Source organism: Macrotis lagotis, chromosome 6 (assembly GCF_037893015.1).
Source record: "Macrotis lagotis isolate mMagLag1 chromosome 6, bilby.v1.9.chrom.fasta, whole genome shotgun sequence".
Lineage (NCBI taxonomy): Eukaryota > Metazoa > Chordata > Mammalia > Peramelemorphia > Peramelidae > Macrotis > Macrotis lagotis.
Genome location: NC_133663.1, coordinates 44626667 through 44637319, shown reverse-complemented (window position 1 = coordinate 44637319; position 10653 = coordinate 44626667). Strand labels below are relative to the sequence as shown.

Sequence of the window (10653 nt, the reverse complement as noted above, 5' to 3'; positions counted from 1 at the left end):
AATGAATGAATGGAACATGTTTAATTGGAAAACTCAAGATTATTCTGGAGAACTTTATGTGCTTATATAATACTTTGTTTACCTCATCATGGAACAAAATACTTTCTGAATAATGGCTTTTTAGGTTATGTATGTTATTTTGTTTTTTTATTCCAGACCTGTGAATTCATCTCTTTCAATATTGAGAGATCATCACTTGCCATTGCAGATTAGCACTGCAGAATTGGAGTTCTAGATAGTTACTTAGGGCACCAGGATTCTCACAAGTAGTGTCAGAGACAGGTTTCAAACTCAGGTAAACCTGACTGTCTAAAGCCTGCTATACTTCTCTTTACTCTTCTCTGCTACATCTCAACCTGTCTTATTTTAGAGAGCTTTAGAGGCAGTGGGGGTGGGGGTAAAAATAAAAAGGATCATTTGGATGTGTAATCCAATACCTTAGAATTCAAATACAAATGAATTTTGTCTTTTGCATGAAAAACAAATCAAGCTCACCTTTTAATAATAGCTTTATGTTTTTGATAAAACTTCCTCTACCATGTGTTCCTCCACTGTGTGCTATTCCCAAGATTCCTAGTGATGGCATTGACCCCTAGTCTGCAAAGACAGTGGGGTTGGAGCCTAACCTCCAGCATGTCTAATGAGGCTGGGCCATTGTTAGTCAGCATGTCAATGAGCTCCAAGGTCAGAAAGAAACTCCTCACCAGCATGTACACAAGGAGATGAATTTTTAGAACACAGCTCTCTCAAAGACCCTCCCCAAAGTCATGGACCAGAAATTTCAATCTACACATTGAAGAAATGATGTAACCTTTATATCATGGGCACTGAGACTATAAATTTGGGTAGAGGGGAGAAAACGACCACCAGTGCAACTTGGTTTTCTTGATCAGTAGTCCTCAAGGTCTTCTTGCTCTCAGGGCCCCTTTACAGTCTTAAGCACCATTGAAGGCCCCAAAGAGTTTCTGTCTATATGATTTATCCCTGAATTTAATCTATTAAAGATTCAGACAACTAATTTTAAAGTATTTTTGGTTCTCTTAAAAAGCAAGAATAATAAACATAAGTTTATTTAAAGAAGTGGATTTTTATTTAAAAAAATACTTTCCAAAGCAAAACTTAGTTAGATTTTTGCAGATCTTAAGATAACTTAATTCTCATATTTACTTTTTCATTCAATATGTTGCAGGATATTGTTTTGTTTGGAAAAACATGAAAAAAATTCTGCCTCCCTCAGAAAAGGGAGACATTTTAATAGACATAAAACATTTTGATATTATTGTTAAAATGACATTCAAACCCTTGACAGAATTTCAGAAACCATCTCTAGTTTCTTGGATCCTATTTTGAAAGCTTTTAGTCTGTAGTATTGCAAGCCTCTGGGATGGCCAGAGCTAAAATTTGAACCAATGGGCTGGAGGTCAGCCCTCTATCCACTAGACCTGGTGCTGATAGCTTTGAAGCATCTATCTATTTATCAGGTAGGGACATATTGGGAAATCATCAGTTGAAATGATTCCTAATCTTGTAATAGTGGATTTTATCTTAGACCACTACAAAAAGCTTGACGTTTTACAATACAGAAAATTCTATTTTTTTATTGTTGTAATAGAGAATTCTAAATCATTCTTATGGGACTGAAAGCATAGTTTACATTTCTAAAATTAATCTAGTTGATATAGTTAACTAACAATTCTAAACATCTTCTGTGGCCCAGAGATTTTTCTCACAGTTCGAGAAGACAAAGATCAGTAGTACCTTATCGAAAAAGATAAGTGTGGCCACCGCAAGAACAGCTGGTCTCTGTTCTTCCTTGTCTAGTGATGTTACTTACGTTTGTTTGCAGCCCTGAAGGCAGAGGTTTGAATAATTCAACTTACTTTATGATTCCAATCATAAGTAAAAAGATTTTATATTTTTAAAAAATAGTTCCAAAATATTCTTATCAAACCCTTTTAATATTTTGATACTTCAATCTCAGTCATTTGTTGTGATGTTAATATAAGCCATCATTTTTTAACTTTTAAGAAGACTCTTGAAGTTTTCCTTTAACACCACAGAAATAATACAATACAAACTTGTACTATCTATGAACTTAAATTCACTTCTTTGTGTATGCATATTTATATCATTATTTATCAGGTGCTCTATAAAGTAGCATCACATATAATAATACCATATAGATAATACTTGAATATATATAATATATTTATATGATTTATATCATGAAAGCTTTTCTAAAACTTTCTTTTTTGCAACATATGTAATGCAATGTGCTTCTAAATAGAAAGTTACTCACTCTGGAAGAGGGCTCTGAAGGATCTGAATTTATTCAGTCACTGGGTGTTAATCCTGCTTGGAGAGAAGCATCTGGTCTTTTGCTCTTTATTTCTTCCTTCCCTTTTTTTTAAAGATGACAAAGCTTGTTCAGGATACAGATGGCTTCATTAGTCTAATCCTGGGTGTTCTAGAGAGAACGGGATGACTTCTTTAGTGTCCAAGATTACCTTTAAAACCAAATGTGCAGAAGCCACACTAGGGCTTTGACCGGCCGCTGGACTGTTTGTCCCACTTCTTCTTTTATTTCCTGGCTAAGGGAGGGGGTAGGCGGGTGAATGGGGTGGAGGGGGGAAAGGAGGGAGGGAGATGAGAGGTCATCATTGAAAAAGCCATTTGAATTCTACAAGCCTAACACAGAGACACTTTGTCCAGATGATTCTTCTTGTGTTTAAACTCTTCTGACAGTATTTTTTTTTCAGTTTCAAAATAAATAAAACCTACTTCTTCCAGTTTGTGGCCTCTGCTCTTTCAGATGATTATTTAACCAAAAGTGATGAAATTGTGTTCAGACTCTGTGTGATGCATTACCTTGGAGCCCCTAATGATATTAGCTCAGCATTATGAGAGCTTGTGAGGGATGCGAAGTCTTTTACCTTTGGTTTGGGGCCTGGCTGCTAATGTCATTACCCCGAAGCAGTGTTTCATGAACTCCTTTATAAGCGGAACAGTTTCCCCACATTATAGCCTATCAGAAGGCCCAATCACATTAAGAAAGAAAGCCTTTTCTATCATTACTGACTTTATTGTATAAAGAGCCTTTCTCTAGTTTTTCTAGAATAGAATTTAACCATGAATACATCATGTAGTTCTTTCTTTGTGTTTGTAAGCCGCTTAATTTGGGGGGGGGGTAGCATTATAAAAATTTAGATCTACTGACCTAGTCACAGTCAGTCATACAATCAGTAAGCTTCTATCATTTGGGAATATGTCATATTCATCAATTTGTTAGTGGATTAATTAGTGGAATTAAGTTTTTAAACATTTTTTAAAGAGAATGAGATAGGAAGATGGGACACTTTGAAGGAAAAAATGCTATTTCCTAGCATATTAAAAATCTAACTGATTTCTTTCCCATTGTGGAAAGCAGAAAAGGGTTGGAGCAAACCCACCCAAAAGTTAAAGTAGACCAGTGGGCTTTGGTATTAGAAATAAATTCTTTTAAAATTTGTATCAGGAACATGTTTCTGTAAAAACCCTTAGGATATTCTGTTACTGTTAGGCAATTGCTATTTATTCTTATGCCTTTTGGAGTCACATAAGATAAGAAAGAATTCAGACCATATTAAGTCCGTATCTTTAGTTACATAATGACTCAGTTTTGTGGTTATTCTCTAGAGGAATACATTTTGCACAAACTCACAGACATGCAAAAACCATCCTGCAAAGCATTCGCCTCCTTGCTCTTTCCCACCTAGAATTCCACTAATTATGAGGCACCTTAGTGGAATTTGGGTTTTCAGTTCAGAATAGTATATTTTGGGTGCCATGCAGGTCTGTTCACTGGTAGCAAACATGATTTCCTGGATATGAAATAGGACCCAGGTTTGAAGCTGTCTCTGTTTCCCCTGTGATTCTGGGTTCCTGACTTTCTGAGCCTCATTCTCCACACCTATAAAACAAAACGGTTAGAGAAGATGCTCTCTTGGGTACTCTATATAGCTCTGAATCCATGATCCTCTGAGCTGATGGTTGCCTGTGGATAGGACTTTATTTCCAAGTACACATCTGATTAGAGAAATCTGAGTGTTAATAAACCCCCCTCTAAAATAAAACTGAGAATGTTTTCTTTTTTGCAATTACTTTTAAGTAATTTTTTTAAAAACTTCATAGATTAATTTTAAGCTCTAATTAATGCTTATAAAGTACTCTAAAATATACAAATAAAAAGTCAAGACATGGAAGAAAATCATAACTTCAAGAAACTCAATTTGCCAAAATAAAGTTATCTCTAAAAATAACAAAGATTCCCTAAGTAATCAGTTAGACTTAGTAAATGTTTTTCTTTATTTTATTTTAATAGCATTTTATTTTTTCCCAATTGCATGTAAAGACAATTTTTAACATTCATTTTTAAAATTTTTGAGTTCCAAATTTTTCTCCCTGATTCCTTCCCTTTTCCCTTCCTAAAATGATATCCGATTTGATATATATTAATATGTGCAATCATGTAAATTTCCATACTATAGACTTTCTATATTGAGAATTTGATTGGTTGAAGAACCTTTTCAGATTCTGAGCCGAATGTATGGATATAGTCAATTGAGAAAACCAAAAAACAGAGCTGTGTATATGTCATCTATACTAGGATTTAGTTACAAAACAACAATTTGTAATTCCCTTTAGAATTCTCGAAAGATGTTATCTTACTAAAAAAAATGCACCATCCTATTTGAGAATTCTCTTGATAAAGAGTCTCCACAATATAATGAACTGTGCATTGTCACTATTTTTGGAGGGAGGGAGAGAGAAGGATTCTGGCTTGCTTAGTGTCTCGTCTCTAGATGGAAATGAATACTGCTTGGTTACAGGATTTCAGTTCCAAGTCTGCTTCTGAAAATAACTCTACTGAGCCAAAGAAAGGAACAGAGTCTTTCTGCTGTGTCTAAGTCACCAAATACTTTCTAATAAACAGAATATCTTTTCAGTCACGTAGAAAAGAATCACTTTCAGCTTCACCGTATTGAGTTGATTTGCATCCATGGTCATTCTTTCCATTCTGTAATTATTAATGTATATATACTTGGCGAATAAGATATCCATATTAAGTTATAATTTCTCAGAGGAAGAAAACTGTACCTTATTTCATTTTTCACATGGTAGTTAGTAGAGAACCACAAACTGAATGAAATAGAAGTAAGTTTCTAGTTTTCTTATTCTTTGAAAATTAGCTAAGCACCAATAATTTAGTAGTATCAATGGAAAAATCTGTATTGAATGATTTATTCCTAAGGCTAAAGTGCTACAATCTCTAGTATGATCTATCTTTACTCATTGTAGGGCCAGAAAAGTGACTTAGGTAGAAATAAATTTAAAACTTCCTCAAAGTAAGGCCTTTTGGATCTTGTAAAAATTTCATCATGGAGATTCTCATCTCTTAAATCAGAAGTCTAGCTAGGCTCATTAAAGCCCTGTCTTTTGTTTCTGGGGCATCTTGCCTGTAGGCAAAAGGGTTGCTCTGAATCATCTCTTGGTGCCTATCTTAACCCATTGGTCCATAATATTTTCCTCTTATTATAAAGATATAATTTCAAATATAACATCCTTTAATTTAAAAGATAGCATAAAAATTAATTATATAGGTTTTATTGAGTTCTTATATTTCATGAGTATGTTGAAGGAATAGTTGGAATTATTCAGCTGTAAATACTAATTAAAAAACTAAATATTACATTGATGTTAAAAATGATAGCAATAACAAGCCAAAAATATTATAGATAAGATGGGGAGGGGGTACTCTAGTTAACTACCAAGATATTTTGTGGGTCAGTCTTCTCCAAATTGTAGTTTATACATCCTGCATTGATGCATTTTATATCTTAGCAGTCAGTCATACAACATACTTTACTCACCAACGATGGCTTTTTGTTAAATTATAATGTAGGCAAAGTAATACCTCACAAACCTAGTAGTTTATACAGCTGTAGGAAGAGAAGACCTTTTTAGGAATTATTTTTAGCATTTGCAGAAAAGGCTAATGTGTGGCCAAGATGCCAGTGAAGGGATTTGTGTAATACGTATGAGAAAGGACTGTCATACCACCCAAAGTCCAGAGTTCCTGTGATCATTGATACCCTTTAAGTGATACTCTTGAATTCCCTTCCAGTCATTGCCCTCCATTTCATTCATTTATCAGTGGCTGATTCTCCACTGTAGCCATTCATCAGCAATCCCTCTTTTAAGGATCTCCTGATGGGTTTTGCAACCTCTATTGCCTTGTTCTAATTCTTTCAGCTACTTCCACTGCCTTATTCCAATTCTTTCAGCTATTTCCAGTTAACAAAATACTTTGGGGACAGCTATGTGGTGCAGTGGATAAAGCACCAGCTCTGGAGTCAGGAGTCCCTGAGTTCAAATCTGGTCTCAAACACTTAATAATGACCTAGCTGTGTGGCCTTGGGCAAGCCACTTAACCCCATTTGCCTTGCAAAAACCTAAAAAGAAATAACCTACTTTGGTTATTAATAAGCTCTCCCCTGTCAAATTATTTTTATTTTGATCTATTATGAACTTGACAGAATCACAAATCTGAGAATTTCTCTCTGTAATAAAAAATATCAGAAGGAATGTATTTGAAACTGAATCTGTATGTCATCCAACTTATTTTTTAAGTTTTAGGTCCTGATTAAGGAGCATAATGAAGTGGTGGTCACTATTCAAATTTCAAATTTGGTCAGAATATTTCCCTTGAACTAGAACTACTTACCATATTTTACATAATTATCACTTTGAATAGGGTGAATTCAGATTAATATGTCCACTGCAGGGGATTCATTATTCTGCAGTTCCATGGATCTCTGTCTCCTACCCCATTTGAACTTCTGCTCTCTTCTATTTTAAAAATAGGTTATTCAGGGGTTTTTTTTTAAATATATTTTCATCACTATGACTACCCCATTCTCTCTTAAAACTCACATAACACTCAGATCAAAAAAGGACCTTATTTTGTAGCTAATAAGTATAATTGATGTTAATAAAGCCACCCATTATCCATTTCCAAAAATGTATATCATAGTAATAGCTAGCATTTAAATCTCATTAGATCCTCACAACAACTCTGCAATGCAGGTACTAAAATGTTCACCATTTTAAAGATGAAGAAGCTGGACCTGAAAGAGGTCTATTATTTACCAAAAGGGTCGCACTTCTAGTATATGTCTGAGGCAGAATTAAACTGACCACATTAGTCTTTTCATTGAACCTCCTACCATGCACCTCCAGTCTGTTACCTGCCTGTCAATGGGTAGGAAGCACTGTTGGCTACCAGACTTATGCAGACATTGATTTAAATTGATTTGAAATCTTTCACAGTTGTGAAAAGTTGTTTCCTTTTTCCCATTTTTTCAATATTTCCCCTGAGATTCTTGATTATTTGTTCTTCCAGATTCATTTTATTTTTGCATATCTCTTTTAAGTAACACTTCTCTAGGGCTCTCTGTATCTCTCTGTCTCTCTTCTTTACTCCTTTTTCCTTCCTCCCTCTCTCCCTCGCCTTTGTTTCTCAAGACTATTGTCAACTAACTTCCTCATTCTAGTTGTTAGGATTTATATCAGACTTATGGCTAAGGTAACTGCTTCCTCAACTGGAAAGTGATTAAGATACCTGATAATAATTTGACCTTTTCCCATCAGTTTGTCTCATCTCTGCAAAGCATCACCTAATGCTCTGGTCAGGGAATTCCAAGACGTTAAAAATACTTTATTATATCAAGGTATATATTAACTAAGGAGGTATGTTTGAAATAGATAAAGCTCCTTTGAAAAAAATTTGAAAACAGAAAAAAATGCTTCCTTGGAAATGAAGACTTAATGGCAGGGTGGCTAGGTGGCGTAGTGGATGTACCTGGGTTCAAATCCGGTCTCAGACACTTAATAATTGCCTAGCTGTGTGGCCTTGGGCAAGCCACTTAACCCTATTTACCTTGCCAAAAAAAAAAAACCCTAAAAAACAAAAAAAAAGAGTTAATGGCAGATGCTTCCCATAAATTCCATTTAAAAATAAATGTTCTTATGTTATGTGTTTTGATTTCAAATTATTGATCATAGTACCTTAAAGTGTGATGGGAAATATGGTAGTTTTCTTCTTAGGAAAGAAAGATATTTAAAATATACTAATTTCCTTTAGAGGAGGAAAAAAAAAGGTATATAGCCCCATTTCAAATAGTTCTTTTTTATCTATTTTCTATAGAAAAGTACCCTGGGATTGGAAAAGTACCCTGAAATTCATTATCTTATGTTGGGTACTCAATGAGAATGGAAGGCTTCAATCCATGAATTTCTATCACTCCTTTTGCTTAAACTCCACAAAGAGAAAGCCCATTGTGGGGGAAAGTAGATTCATTCTGTTGGATCCCAGAGATCATCAGTAGAAGCAATATGAGGATGCTTAAAAAGAGACAAATTTATACTTTAAATAATTTTTAAAAAATTAGAGCTGTCATAATGATGGGTGGGTCTACATCATGACAGTTCACTGTTATTGGCTCTTCTGGGCTGCATCACTCAACAAAAAATTTGTCAAGGGCTGCATATAGAATTTTTTATTTATGACCACAATGTAACCCATATTGCCAATGAGTATAATAATAAACTATAATGATGGAATAAGGAATAATAATACAAAATAATGAGTATAATAAAACATTGGCTTTTTTAGAAAAAAAAATACTGTTTTCAGTTTGAACTCTGAGCCTACTTTTTTGATACAGCCTCTAGCAAACTAGATATGGATGTATCAAAAAAGCAGTGAATATTTGCAAGATGCTTGTCTGAAATTTTTGTTTTATTTTTTACTTTTTGGATGCTTCATACAGGAAAAAAAAATGTTGATCATAAATATATCTACTCCCCAAAAGAAATGTCATGAACAGGGCATGTTTGTGAAATGTTGATAGTTTTTCTTTAGACAAGTACAACTTAATAAAAATCTGATAAAGACACAGGAATAAATTTTTCTTTAAACTTTTCTTTCTTGGGACGGCTAGGTGGCGCAGTGGATAAAGCACCGGCCCTGGAGTCAGGAGTACCTGGGTTCAAATCCAGTTTCAGACACTTAATAATTACCTAGCTGTGTGGCCTTGGGCAAGCCACTTAACCCCATTGCCTTGCAAAAACCTAAAAAAAAAAATGTCTTTCTTTACATATCTGGTTGGAACTCTTTACACCGTATTTTCAAAGTTTGCAGGCAATATGTTGATGTCAACCAAGAATAGAGTAGCTAAAAAGCCAAATGCTGATGGTGTTTTCTAAAATCTTGAAATCTATTCTCAAAATTCTGTAACAAAATAGCTATTCACACTGCATCCAGTAAAGTTGTCTTTTGCAATTATGATGAGTCTGATAACATTTTAATATAAAGGGCCTAATTCCTATATGTATATCTCTTATAAAAGCAAAAAAGTAAAACATCAACAACAAACACTGTTGGTCTATGTGACCTCACCGTGTTATTTACGTGAAAAGTTAATCTGTGTTAGTTAAGGGTTAAGCTGGTCCATGATATTGCAGCTTTTGCCCATGTGCTCTCCCTTTCCTTCTTTTTCCAGTTACTCACCATGGCCCACATGAATGGGTTTTGAGGGTGGGCTGGACACATGTGGTCTAGATGGTCTCTGAGGAAACCTCCCAGTGTGATTTCATGAAGTGGTCTAAAGAAAAGATAACTGGGGTATTAGGAATGAGCATACCTAAACTCTACATTCTTCCAGTACCTGGAACAAGACTATGATTTTATTTCCCCCAGTCTGAACAGTAGTAGGTATGGAGTTTTGGTTATGAATTTAACTTAATTAACTGATTATTCATAGTATTGTGGCTTTGAAAATGTCTTTTCAGTTGTCAAAATAATTACTCTGGAAGAGGCCTTTAGAGAAATTTCTATTTATGATTTCTATATATAAACTGATAATTTGATTTCAGTAAACCATTTTTTTACCTCAGTAAATTAGAAGCTACAAGAATTCTGAGAAAAGTAGATTTGCATTATTGAATTATTAAATTCAATACACTGCTTATGCCTTCAAATCTTAAGGGACCTATTCATGGAAGAAGGGTATATTCCGTGTTTTTCTCATTATTGATGGCATGTCCCAGTTTGGGGTATAAATGGAGCTTTGTCCATTTTCTTCATGTGAAGCAATTTCTTCTTATCTTTTCTTTGGAGAATAAGAAAATTAGCTCAAGAATCATGGAATTTGACTTTCAGTGAAAAACAATTCCAGATTTCCAGAATTTTCTTTTAAAAATTAAGATATCCATCCATTTTTCAAAAAAGAAAAAGAAAGCACTTCACCTTATTTGACAAGGTGGTAGAATAAGGGTGTTCAACATATTGTACATGCTATTAGATCACATTGACATACTGATTACTTTTGCTGTTTTCTCTTTTTTTTAAAAAATGATTTTTTTGGTTAGAAAATAAAAGTAATATAAAAACAAACATTCAAACATACGCACACATATATACAAATATATGTGACAAGTAGTATGTGTATGTATTTGAGAAATGTAGAATGAGTAGTTGTTTTCTGATAAGAAATGAAAAGTTGGGGTAGCTAGGTGGCGCAGTGGATAGAGCACCGGCCCTGGAGTCAGGAG

General features: G+C 34.3%; 2 protein-coding genes across 8 annotated transcripts in view; one reads left to right on the top strand and one right to left on the bottom strand.

Moving 5' to 3' along the window:
* MED12L (mediator complex subunit 12L) overlaps nt 1–10653 on the top strand; it is a 581984-nt gene that overhangs the window by 486977 nt on the left and 84354 nt on the right. The gene's annotated exons all lie outside the window — the stretch shown is intronic.
* Nucleotides 1–10653, bottom strand: part of P2RY12 (purinergic receptor P2Y12) — a 54273-nt gene that overhangs the window by 5111 nt on the left and 38509 nt on the right. Inside the window, exons 2-3 of one of the 4 annotated variants that reach the window (XM_074191062.1) lie at nt 9611–9704; nt 2300–2591 (exon numbers count right to left, since the gene is read on the bottom strand). The gene's annotated coding sequence lies outside the window, so the exon portion shown is untranslated. The remainder of the gene's footprint in view (nt 1–2299; nt 2592–9610; nt 9705–10653) is intronic. The other 3 variants (XM_074191064.1, XM_074191061.1, XM_074191063.1) reach the window with 3 other exon arrangements.